Genomic DNA, 12,850 nt, shown 5'->3' on the forward strand with positions numbered 1-12,850 from the left:
GCGTCCAACCTGTCCACCATCCTCCTAGGATGTCACCGACATAGTTTTAAAAGGGCATTTGTCTTTTGTTTGTCATTGGTATGGCCTCTACAATGGCATTTGAAATCTCTTCACCAAGTTTTATATGACAAAACAACACATATTACAGACTACATAACTTTTTGTTTGTAAAAATATTAAAATTAAAGAAGTTTCCAGATGTCTTTTTCCCTGTTTGGTCAAAAGCCCATTTAATTTGCATTGAACTGACTGGTCTAAAGAGGAGAAAATGCTTAGAATACAGTCCAATTCATCACAGGGTCACTCTGTCAGTGGGTATATGATGTGATTCTAGTTTGCAGAGTCAAGTGTCACTAAAGTTAGCAACTAGCTCCACCATCCTTCATTCTGCGTTACTGGTGATCAACTTCATATCAGTTTTCTTGCTCAAAAAACTGCCATACCATGCTTCTCATTATGTCTGGTGAAGCGGGGAAATCTCTGACAGGACAGCAGCTGCCACTTACTGTAGCTACTAGTGGCGGGAGGCTTCAGTACAGTTTAAAAAGAGCATTTGACCAGAATTTAGATTTCAGACCTGTGTATAAAAATGATATGCAATCAATTAAATTTTAATTGAAATATTTACATGTTAAAAGTAAAAATACAAAAATAAAATCTTGTCAAATATGCATTAACAAAACTAGATTGTTAATAAGGTTGCTAAAATACTTAGATGGTATTTTGACATCAGGTTCTTTAACAACACAATGTTATTTTTAAATTTGATAGGGTGGGAACATACCAAAATTCCCAATCAAAACCTCCTTATTGATTTGAGTCCTTATCAGTGCTACTGTTGATACTTTTCTAAAGTTTTGTGGAAATATAAAACAACAGTACATTTTAACAAAGTAATCTAAGTAGAGTTCGAGTTAAAAGTTAATGATTTGATAAATATTTATTGTATATGGCTAAAAAACAACCAAATCTCTTGCCAAGTTTCTAGTCAAACTTTTTGTTGTCCTGATGTTTCACACCACAACAGTACATTTAAATTCACCTTATAGTCATTGTACTGAGCTGACCTTGAGGCATCATAATATAACCATCTGACAGCTTGTTAAGTGAGCTAATTAACATCCATTTTGCTAACGTCAACACAAATTTCAACATTGGATTACTATTTTCACCCAGGGTCCAAAACTAACTTTTCTACTTACCAGCCAGGCTGGCTGGTAGGTGAAATTCTTTACCAGCCAGGCAGATAATTTACCAGCCAACCAAATAAAAATTGCTTTTAAGTGTTGTAATTTGCTATCATTTATTAATTATTCTATTTTTCTTAGAGGTTTAGTTTTCTTACGTTTGGTTTAGTTTTAAACCTTATGGTCCACTTAAGAGCATACAACAAATCAATTTCTTTTTTTTGTATACAGTCTTCATTAACAATCTAAATGGACCAAAAAGAGACAATAGAAAAAAACCATCAAGGCGCCTTCACAGCACGGTTAATCTGTAGTCTGGACATGGAGGCATGAGCATCTCCTGCTCTAACCGCAGCTAAGAGGGACTGCTTTACAAGGAATGGTTCTGCCTGTCAGTGCTTTGGGATGGGGAGGGGCCCACGGCAGCTACCGCTGCTTAAGAGGCGCTACAACGATACGTGCTTTCATGTCAGAGTCTTCAAAAGTCTCCAGTAACACCAGAAAAAGTAGCTAGAGGGGTCTGAAAACTCGCTAAATATAGTGACAGAGTCGCTAAGTTGACAACACTGCAAGGAGCTACGGCTACAGTAACAACCAGCTCTCCACCTCGGCGTGCTGTGAATGATGTCATGACTGACGCACTTAAGTGACCAAAGATCGTCTCGGCCTGAAATACACATTACTCTGCCAGGAAACCAGCCAATACCAGTATCGTTGTCCGGTAACAAAAAAAATAACTCGCCAGAGTGGCGAGTGGTCTTAAAAATTTACCAGCCAGAGACAAAATCTACCCGTAATTGGCGAGTGGGGAGTGGGGAGTGTTAGTTTTGGACCCTGTTTTCACCTAAAGAGACCTCCTGCAGAGTTTGAGCGTGCATTTCACAGCGATCTAAACAGAAGGTAAAGCCAGTGAGTTTATGCTACTCCCACAGTTGGAGTTTTTTTTTTTTTTTTTTAAGCTTACAGTCAAAGGAACGTTATGTGATAAGGTGCAGACAGCAGTTTATCCTTACACTGACTTGTGTCAAGTCAATGTAAAGTAAACAAACCCACAGAGCTAGATGTCTTGACATTATTACCATGATATTAAAGTGTTTCAATAAAAACTAAATTTCAAACATAAGCATAGAGAAATGTAATCATTAAAACTGGTATCTTTTTCATCCCTGATATCTACTACAGTGGATGTACAAAAATATATACTTAAATACTTTCTAACTTTCTATGACCAAAAATTGATCTTAGATTTTGTTTAGAGAGAAGTTTTTTGGTATTGTATGTAGTACTTCAACACTAAGAATGTGCATGTTTAGCAGACTGATTGATTAAATTTCACCACCCTTTTTAGTCTGCATCAGAATAAGTAGTTGGTTGAACCAATCATGGGTGTAAGAGAACAGGGAGTTACAGGCTCCAGCTACAAGAACAGAGAAGAGATCAATGCTATCAGTCATGACAATCAACACTCAAATGATCAAGCAAAGAAAAGTAAGATCCAAATATATAATAATCCAAAAATAAGAGACTTTGAGCTATTTTAGATGAAGTGTGATGTAAATCTAATGAAATGAGGAGGCATGTCTTGTTTAGCCTCTGAATCAAGGAGTTGGTTGCAAATGAAAGTGTTCTGGTCACTTATTGTGTAACCATGTATGAAGCATGTAGGCTGTCAAGTTAAAATGGCATAAGACTGAAACCAGCACAGGCATGTGAGAAATAACCTGCAAGCAGTGGTGAAGGCTGGTGATGCTCGCTCTGCTCATGTTAGCTTACACTGGCAAATAATTTGACATCATTAACCCACAGATGCTGTAATACTGTATTAAGTTGTTTTAAATAAATTGTACTGTTTAAGTAAATAGTAAAGTATGGAGGCAGCATTCCAACCCTGTGAGAAATGTCCCAAAGACAGTATAACAGCTATAAGGATAACCAACAAAATTGTCACGTTTCTTGTTTAGAAGGCCAGCCCCATCCTTCACAGAAAATGTTGGATTTTGCAGCTTAATGGAGGATTTGGAGCCAGGATATAGTATGCCACGGTGCAAATTTATAACTGAATCTGCCCTCCCCGAACTCTTTGGCACAGTAAATTGTTGAATCGGTCTGTAAATTGAATCTAACTTTGTGTTGTAACAACAGAGGACTTTGTCGCCAGGAATATCACTTGTCAAAACTACTTGATTGATGGCTATTGTTTATTTTGGGAGATACCCTCATGTCTCTGATCACCTTTCCCAGATAAAGGGGTTTTTTGGTTTATAGGTTGTTTGCAGTCACATGTTCTTGAATGTCCATTGGGGGTCAGGAAGAGGGGACAGCTATTTGTAATGAATGGGAACAGAGGAAAGCTGGTACTTTAAGGCTCCTCATGGATCTCTACACTGCAATTATCATCAGAAAATTTCTACATACATCGAATACAGTCCCTATACGTTACAAAAAAGTGACTTTTGTTACGGTTTAACTGATTTACCTGGCGTGGAGGTGATCAATATCACAATTTACTCAGTCCTGCAGACCTCCTAGCATCTGGTGTCATCTAGTCAGATGAAGGGAGATGAATCTTGGGGAGTCTAGTACTGAGCTTAGAGGCTTACTGAGCCCCTTTAACATCAGCCGCAGTAGCTAGCTAGCATTTGAATGCCAGTTTCCTTTTCTCCATCCATTGCAGTAATCAACATTCAAAAAGCCAAACTGGTACCAAATTTAGAGCCATTTGGGTTCAAAACAACCAGCTCTGCTGAGCTGAGCCAAATGATCTGGATCCCTCAAAAGAGACAGACTTCCCATCACAACGAGTGAGGCTGAAGGTTGGTGAGACAGACATTAACTGATAAATCATGGGCAAGGTCAGACTGTAATGAGCTAAACAATAGCAAAACTGCACTCCGCCAAACTGGACCACTTAGTGGAAACAGGCCATACACCATACACTGCTGTGTGGAAGTCCAGACTGCTGTTGGTCTGGGAGTTTTTAAAACTTTTTCTTTTTTTGCCTGAATATTTCACTACTTTCAGGACACAAAAGGTCACAATGCATGAAGTCAGCTGCAAAGAATCTATATCTGCAAAACTAATGTCTCAAGTGCAGCCTGTGTTTAGTACTAGTCAGCAAATTTCATCATGACAACATTCTAACATAAGATGACAGCATTAATAAAAAACTGCTGAATATTAGTATGTTGGCTGTATTACTGTAAGCATGTTATCATGTTGCAGATGTTAGCAATTACTTCAAAGCTTCATTTCAAGCAGGGCAGCCTTTTAGAGTTAAGACAGCTATACCCTTCTTGCCGCTGCCCAACCTTATAGCCTCAGGGATGAATAAAATGAGTGTTTTATTGATTAACATGAGATACATGAATATGTGAAGGGCTTACAATCTCAGCTACTCACTTCTTGAATGTAGACACCTTCTGTTATGTGTTTTTGTTCTATAGTAATATTTTCAGTGGATACTGTCTTGAAATAGAAAAAATATTTTAAATGTATTTGATCTAATTTTTCACATCACGTATTGAAATCAATTGGGATCAAGCTGACACAAGTTGAATCTTTTCCTTTTTTAGTGGAGTCAGCCAATAATGAGACTAAGAAGGCCATTTCTACTGCTTCCTTTAGAGTTTTTAAGCTCTCTTCCCCTTCTAGACCTCTTTATTCATAAGGGTACTTCAGTACTTTTATCTCTGAAAATCCCCCTTCCTGGACCATTACTTGTTAATGGTGTTAATAGCAGATCCACCGCTTTAGGTCACAATATGGATTCATTGGAGGGTGAATGAAGACTATTATCCCAGGCCAAGTTAGGTTTTCCCAGTTTAACCGAGCACATCTCCGCCTCCATGTGTCTATCTTTGTGTGTGTATGTGTGTGAGTAAGACTCTTAGGCAAACTGAGTTAATGGGGGGAGACAAAAGGCTGCCTGAAGTTTGAGCGGTTGTAATATTACTGTAACATATGGGGGATGCCAGGCTGGATGGCAACAAAGCTGTTGGGGTCTATCTCTTCCATTAGCATCTAATTGCTCTGTTTTTATTCTTTGGCACATTGAGCCAGAAAAGTTTGACTAAATAGGACGAGAACATTTAGACAAAGGTTTAACCCCCTAATTTCACTGTGAAATTTACACTTGTTCAGAGCTGAGACTGCAGTGATGTGAAAGTGTTGTTTCAGGATCTTACTGATGCAGGAAAACGCTGTGATGAATAGAAATGGTCTCTTTAAATACCATTGCACTATGCATAAAAGCCAGAGCTTGACAGATTTTGTTTTTCAGGAAGATAATGTCGTCTCAGTGTAATATCCACACAGCTGCACACACATGGACTCTCTTTGATAGTCACAGAGTGAATAGAGGATCAGAGGATCTAAGAGTATTATAATAATTCAGTATTTTCATCAATGCAATTTCCTAAATCCAAACAAAATTTGCACATTAACAAAATAATATTGAATTTCAAAGAACATTGTGTGTTGTGGCAGTGTTATGCAGATTAGAGCAACAGTGAGAAGGAAGCAAACAAATTTCCCATGAGGCAACATGCACCAAAATACAAAAGACATACACGACCTCAGAGAGGGATGTAAAACTAATGCATTTGAGAGGTATAGTGAGAAAAATAAGACACTGTAAAAGAAATCAGGCATAAAATTGCAATAAGGGGAACAGCTGAAGTGACACAAGCCGAATAATGCTTTGTAATGACTTTCCTCCTGCCGTATCTCTCAATCCATCATGAAGCCGATATGGCTGCAAACAGCTAACCAGCACTATGACTCTTTCTCTGCAAATAATTAGTAAAATAAGCTCCTTGTTTGTAGCACAAAAGACTCAACAGCTATAAATGTCATGACAAGTCTGTTGTTTGACTATAAAGCAGGTGTATTTATAGTTTTAGTACAATACAGCTGAGACTTGGTGATGTATTTTGGTCCTGAGGGGACATGAACACAAACACCCTTGTAGGATCAACTGTCAATCACAAGGGCTTCTACTTTATATGTGTGGCTGTGTTTAGCTCTCTGTCAGTGTGAGTGTATGTTTGCTCGAGTAAATGAAGGTTGTCACGCCTGCAGGGATCCACACAATAAGCCAGAGGTAGAAATCACAGCTTATTAATGCACCCTGTGTGTGTGTCTCTCTCTCTGCAGGTGTGTGATGCATTATTTCCTTTAACAGTTTTTCCATGACAGCCTAAAAATACAACCTTGATTTTGTCTGTATGCATGGTCAGCTGCATGTCCTGCTGGGTAACTGCTGGAGTAATTACAGGCATCAAGGTCAGGGTATAAAGATGCATCTGCAAGAGTAAGCAAGGGAATTACTTTGTGATTTTTGTGCTTAACATTCACACAGCAGTGATTCTGTTTTGTTCAGTTTGTGGCACTCTCTGTTTTCTAAGTGTTATAACATTGATAATATTGATTGTCGCTTTTGGGTACAGCTACTACAGCTTGCTCTGCCTTTAAGTGTCTGTTCGAGAAGAGCCCTTCCAGCAAGCTTGAGCTACAAGAACAGAGACTCGATCGATGTCATCGATCACGGCAATCAACAGTCAAAATGATCAAGCAAAGACAAAGTCCAAGTAGAGAATAATCCAAAAAGAGAAGTCTTTGAACTATTTTAGATGGAGTGTGAGGTAAATCTAGCTAGATCAAAAGAGGGGAAAAAAAGAAATGTCTTGCGGCTAAAACCTCTGAATCAAAGTGGAGTCAGTTGCAAATGATAGTATTTATCCACACATCACCCTACAAATTACAGCCTGTTTAACTTACATGAACCCTGCCTTCTTTGCCATTTCAGTCACAGAGAATAATGCACTTTTTAAATATGACTTTGATAAAGGAATTGAATATGAGAGGGCTGCCTTTGTTTATTTTCTCTTCCAGAAATATGTCAAGGGAAAGTAAGCAAGCAAGTGAGGCAAACAGCCTTTATGCATACAGCACGGACTCTACTATGGAGCTGTAAGTAATTTATTATTGAGTCTCCACATGCAAACACTACCCCCATCCTCACAGATAACATGCAAGCATATGAGCCCCATACTGTGTTGTGTAAGTCATGCCCAAACATACATGCACGTAAAGGAATATGCTATTGATATGTATGGCTGCATGCTGAGATGGCACATCATGTCTCATATACACTCTGGCATGGACTAAATAGGGCATGACCTTGCAGCACCTAGCATGTGTAAATGGGAAGCTATGAGCTGTGACGGAGAGCCTTTGCTTCCCCTACTTCCATCTCCTTCTCAGTGTGGGTGCGCTTGTGAGAATGTTTATGAAGTTTTGGGCAAGCATATAACTTATTTAGACAAATTCAAAGTCAGGAAAGAATAAATTCGGCATCTGATAAGCATATTTTGTTCCCTCGCTCACTGATACACAATATCCCCCCTCTCTCCTTCCATCGGTGCCTCCCTATCTGGCAGTGGGCCAGTTTCCGAACGCTGTGATGGAGCAAAAGAAAATTGATTTCTAAAGAGCTCTGTCTGCTATTCCCGGATATGAAATACGCAACCAGTTATTAGTCTAACACTGATATTAACATAACAAGACAACCATGCCAAGATATATATTAAAGATGTGTCTCTTGTTCCTACTAAAGAGAGACATGAAACACTATAAAAATGATAATGCCGCTTCTTCAAAGTGTGGAAAATCATTATCAATACATCGCAGAAATGATGAGATCTGCTTTGTTTGTGGGAAAAGACAGAAACAGCACTTAGCGCTGATTCTGAGACACATACAGATTCAATTTCTTTATCATGAAAATCTGCACAGCAGGCTGTTATAATAGTTATTGTGCAGCTATTAATGAGTGTACACAGAGAAAGGTCAAATGGTCCACACACTGATGCACATGAAGACACAAATGCACAGAAACACACATGATGCACTCGTGCAAAAAACTTGCATGCACACAGTCAGCAGAAAAGGTCACAGCATACGTTATGTGAGAAAAAGATATTCAAAGAGGATATGCTGCCTGTTGCTATGGAGCACTCCTAGAGGAAAATGCACATATACAGACAGACACCTACACATGATGCTCTATCAATCTTTAAGAAAGTAGAGCAGTCGCTCGCCTGTGACCACGAACATGCACACACACTCACGCCCGCACTCCCTCAATCAATCCTTGTCCTATTAAAAAAGAGCAGAAGCTGCAGCCGCTTTAAAGAGCAGCGCTGCCTCAATTATTGCCCTCGGACTGCATTCGTGCATGCGTGCATCAGTGTTTGTGTCTCTGTGTTTGTGTGTGAGTGTGCATATGCTTTATTTGTATGTATGGAGGGAATGCGGGCACTTTTCAAGAACCACATCTCTTCTGTTTATTCCTCCAGGACTGTGTAAATTATGCCAGTCGGTTAATCAGATTCTCCCCCTGATGCAGTTCAGCACCTCATGAGAGACGTACAGACAGAGAGAGGGAGAACGGAGCGGGCTCCTGTACGTCTAAATGGCTCAGAGCTTGACTGCATATGTTCCACATTATGAGCATGCTAATTAACTTGCTTAATTTATTTCTTTATTTTACTTTTTTTTTTCTCTCCTCTTAATATCTTCACCTTGAGTAACACTATGAACTTTTATGTTGTGCACTGGCATAAATGTGTTTACACAGATTCTATGAAACTAAGACAGGATAAAACTATGAAACAAGCATTAATATCCTCTTCAGATTGTTGACAAAATATGCTGTGGAGATAAAATGATTATCTATTTAGAAATCAGTTGATCTACAGAATTATAATCAGCTACACACTAAGTTATTAAGTCATCTTTCAAGTGTGGATGCGCAAGGCTAGCAGATTTTAGCTTCCCAAATGTGATTTCCAGCTTTTTTCGTTGGACTTGATACTTAATCTGACCATTCTTGACTTGGAGAAGGGCCGCTATCAACTATAAACTTCATTATCAATATTTGTGCTTATTTTTTCCTGCCGTTTGACTTTTAGTGTAGGTAATGTAAGACACCACATCTTTTAATTTATCTCTTACATCATAACCCCATAATTTCAGTTCATGATCATTCAATTCAAAGACAAGGACTTTTATTATGGTTTATTTACTTGTTTATTAGATAATAAGTACTCAGACTGATCCAGGTCTTGTTTGAACAGCTGTACCCTAGTTTCCTGAGGACTATCAAAGGAAATATTTTTCTAATCTTTGCCATTTCATACACCCATTGATATAGGTATGTGATATATTAGCATACTGATTTCCCTTGCTCTGAAATTGTATGTAATGTGTCTTTCTGTTTTGTTATATTCTCTCTTAGCTCTGTGACACTGTGTCACCCTGCCTGCTGCCGTGACCTGAAGTACAGTAGAAGGCGGAGCGGGTGGATCAATACCTGTATGTAAACAGAGCATGAAGCCTCAGCTCGGCTCAGGTTGGTGGCTTCATGTTAGTGGATGCAGGTTGAAAAAAACAGACCTAGTGCAACACAGTGGAAATAAAAAAGGCAGAGTGTAAACTGCAGAGTGCCACTCAGGGGTAAAATGTTCTTTTTCAGGGGACTGATGGTGGCTATGTGTGATGACATAAATAACTGGGAATTGTTTTACTCTATGACACTTCATTACAATGTGTCTGAGTGAGTGATATGTGATATTTGGGGATAGCCTGTACTTAATACGTATGTGGATGTGTGTGTCAGTCGTGGTGACAGGCAGGCGGGCGCTGTGCAAAGGCCATAAGCTGGTATCATCCTGCCCCAGACGCCCTGCATGGAGATGACTGGACATTCATCCCAGAGTGACAAATAGTTGCAGTGAGAGGGCTCTCAATGAGATGGATAGGAGCCAGTGAAAGTAGATGCATCAAGTATCAGCGTTAATCCATATTATATCTGACGTGTGTCTCATTTTCACATTTCACTGAGAGTCATTGCAGAGCACGGCACGGAGCTCAGGGTCTGCTCTGCCGTGAAAAGTTTCTAAATCATGAGGAAAATCCCTGCGCCTATTCCAACTCCAGCAGGTTGCCAAGTTTTTCTACATTAATTTAGATTGTACTTCAGCTGTGATGATCGGTGCTTTATAGTTATTGTTTATTATCTGAAAGATTATCTGAAGCTATTCTGATAATTGAATAATCATTTAGGTAATCTCTCAGGCTGAAATACCAGCCATCCTCTGGGCTCAATGGAGAGATGAGCTTCTCATCTCTGTCTTTGTGCCACTCTAACCTGGATATCTGGTTTGCCTCCATTTGAAGATGAAAAGAAAACATCACAGGAACCCAACTTTGCCTCTAGTACACTGGCTATTTTCCATTTTTTCTCACTTTTTAAAGACCTCGCAATTACGAGGTGAATTGGGAAAACAATCTAGGTTAATTGTCCATGAAAACAGGCATTAGATGCAGCCCTACATTAGCACAAAACCTTCTGGTCACCATTCTGAGAGGGTATACAAACACAGGCATTGACCTAAAAGAGAAGTCAGAGTAATGCCTTTATGAGAAATTCATGTAAAAATGCGCATAAAGCATTATAGGAGAGCTATTATGTCATGCAGCTGTATAGAAGCATATATAGAGGACATATTCATCGAGTTTTAGTCCTAATATTCAGAAATACCACAAAGTTTGCAGGTGTTGCTACGAACTCGGACACTCACTACCCCAGCAGGAGTTTCGTTGACGTATTGAGTGATTTTGAGGCGCAAAAACTTTCGGTTTTCTCTTTCAAACAGACCGTCCAGACCGTTAAATAACGAGGTCAAAACCGGTCGATAATTCATCTGTTGAACAAACCGTCCAGTCAGTATTTCCCAGTCCATCACTCACCTTGCGCAGAGGCAGCGACTCCTCTTCACGAGACCGTCAACCATCCGCCAGCTGCCTGTAATCCTTTATCGTCCTTTAAAATCCGTCAAATGTAACAGCAGTCTGGCATGTGGCGCTTCCAGAGACAACGCTGCCGTTGAATAAAGATATTTTCTGTGTCTCTTGCTAGAAATCACGCCGTAGCCTCCACACGAAATAAATAAATAAAGAATAAAAACAGAACTCCCTCGCGCTGCTCTCTGTCGTGATGCGCGTGTCCTCTAGCGACTCCTCTGTAGCCCGTAGTATCGCGCGGAGGGATGAAGAAACGTTGCTCTGTTGATATCATCCACTACTACTCCGACCGAAAAGGCACCGCGGAGTTAAAACAAAAACAAAGTGAGCTATCCCAGCGCGAGGGAGGGGGAGGAGGGACGGGGGGGAGGAAAGAGAGAGAGAGAGAGAGATGAAGAAGAAAGTGCGAGCTGCCTTCACCGGGATGAATGAAAGACATAAAGCGCTCTCGGCTCACCAACGTGTGTGTGATAGTGAACAGTGAGCGCGAGGTCTGCTGAGGGAGCGAGTGAGGGAGTGAGTGGGAGCTCTGGTCGAGTGAGTAGGTTTCCGCACGGTGCACCCACATGAATATCGTCTTACATAAAAATGAAGACACAGAAAGAGCGCGCAAATCCCCCAGTATATAATTATTATGATGTTAATGTGTGTTTTCAAAGCAGTTATTGCAGCAATACCAAGTGTGAAAAAATCACTATGACTTTTAATGTCCTCCCTAAGATCTGCTGTGACCTCTGAATGTAGTTGCACTTAAGTAATGGTATGGCTTCCTATATAATGTCGGTAAATATAAGTGTTGCAATGAGGAGGGATGAAAATGGGAAAAAGTAGTGCCAGTACTTTTTTCTAACACTCTTGAAGCTTGGACCTTAATCTAACTAGATGGATGGACAAGTTATTGAGGCTCAGTAGGAGGGTGACTCACTGTTTGGTCACATCACTTACAGCTCATATAGACAGTGACAGTCTGCTGTAAGTGGTGTCAAGTATTAGAGCTGAATGTAGGTTAGCAACATGAACTGTAATAAATCTGTGTAGCCTCTGTGATGCTATCCATTGGTTTCTGAAGTGGTGTCAAGACGCCCAGTGATAGTGGTTACCATATTGGAGATGTTGCCTCTCCCTAATTTTCGGTCAGTTTAGGAGCAGGCCAAGAGGTTGAGCTGAGCAAGCATTGACCTGCAGATTCTGCAGGATCTATAACCGTAGTTCAAATTACCAGGGGGCTGAAGGGAGCTCAGCTCCCCTGAAAGCCTCAAATGAGAGGCTCAGAGGGAGCTCCAAACAATTTTCACCATGAAGGTTATTTTATTTTATGTGCATTGAGTTTCCTGAACTATAAAACTAATAGAAAATTGCTCAATGCCTTTTGTTTACTTGTTCATTAAATTAAAATTGGTGACCATCTGTCCCTACAAATAAACAAAATTCTGCATCTATTCCTGTTTTGGAAATTCATGCGTGGCAAGTTGCACTGAAATAATTGCGTAGGTACCTGAACCTATCAGTGAGTTGGCTTCTTTTTTTTTTTTTTTTTTCAAGGATTTTGGGAGTATATTAACCTTGCATCCCAGATGGATATGCCTATTTCTGTGTTTCTCACTGGCGAATCCATCTTGCAAAGCTCCCATCTGAACCGTTTTGGCCCATTTAGAAAGTGACAGGACCAATCAGTGTTGAGGGGCAGTACTTTCTGGTGCGGCAGAGTCGTGACGTACGCAAGCAGCAACAAGAGACCGGTGCAATTATGGCGAAGACATTAGTGTGGTTGCTGCTAAAGAGCCAGTTTTATCAGA

At 40.0% G+C, this 12,850-nt stretch overlaps 1 protein-coding gene across 3 annotated transcripts in view; it reads right to left on the minus strand.

The window, feature by feature from the left end:
* Window positions 1–11,496, minus strand: part of zgc:171482 (zinc finger protein) — a 109,820-nt gene extending 98,324 nt beyond the window's left edge. For all 3 annotated transcript variants that reach the window (XM_041788911.1, XM_041788912.1, XM_041788910.1), the window contains exon 1: window positions 11,001–11,496. The gene's annotated coding sequence lies outside the window, so the exon portion shown is untranslated. The remainder of the gene's footprint in view (window positions 1–11,000) is intronic.
* Between the last annotated feature and the right edge of the window lie 1,354 nt (window positions 11,497–12,850).

This window comes from Cheilinus undulatus, linkage group 6, assembly GCF_018320785.1.
Source record: "Cheilinus undulatus linkage group 6, ASM1832078v1, whole genome shotgun sequence".
NCBI classification, from domain to species: domain Eukaryota; kingdom Metazoa; phylum Chordata; class Actinopteri; order Labriformes; family Labridae; genus Cheilinus; species Cheilinus undulatus.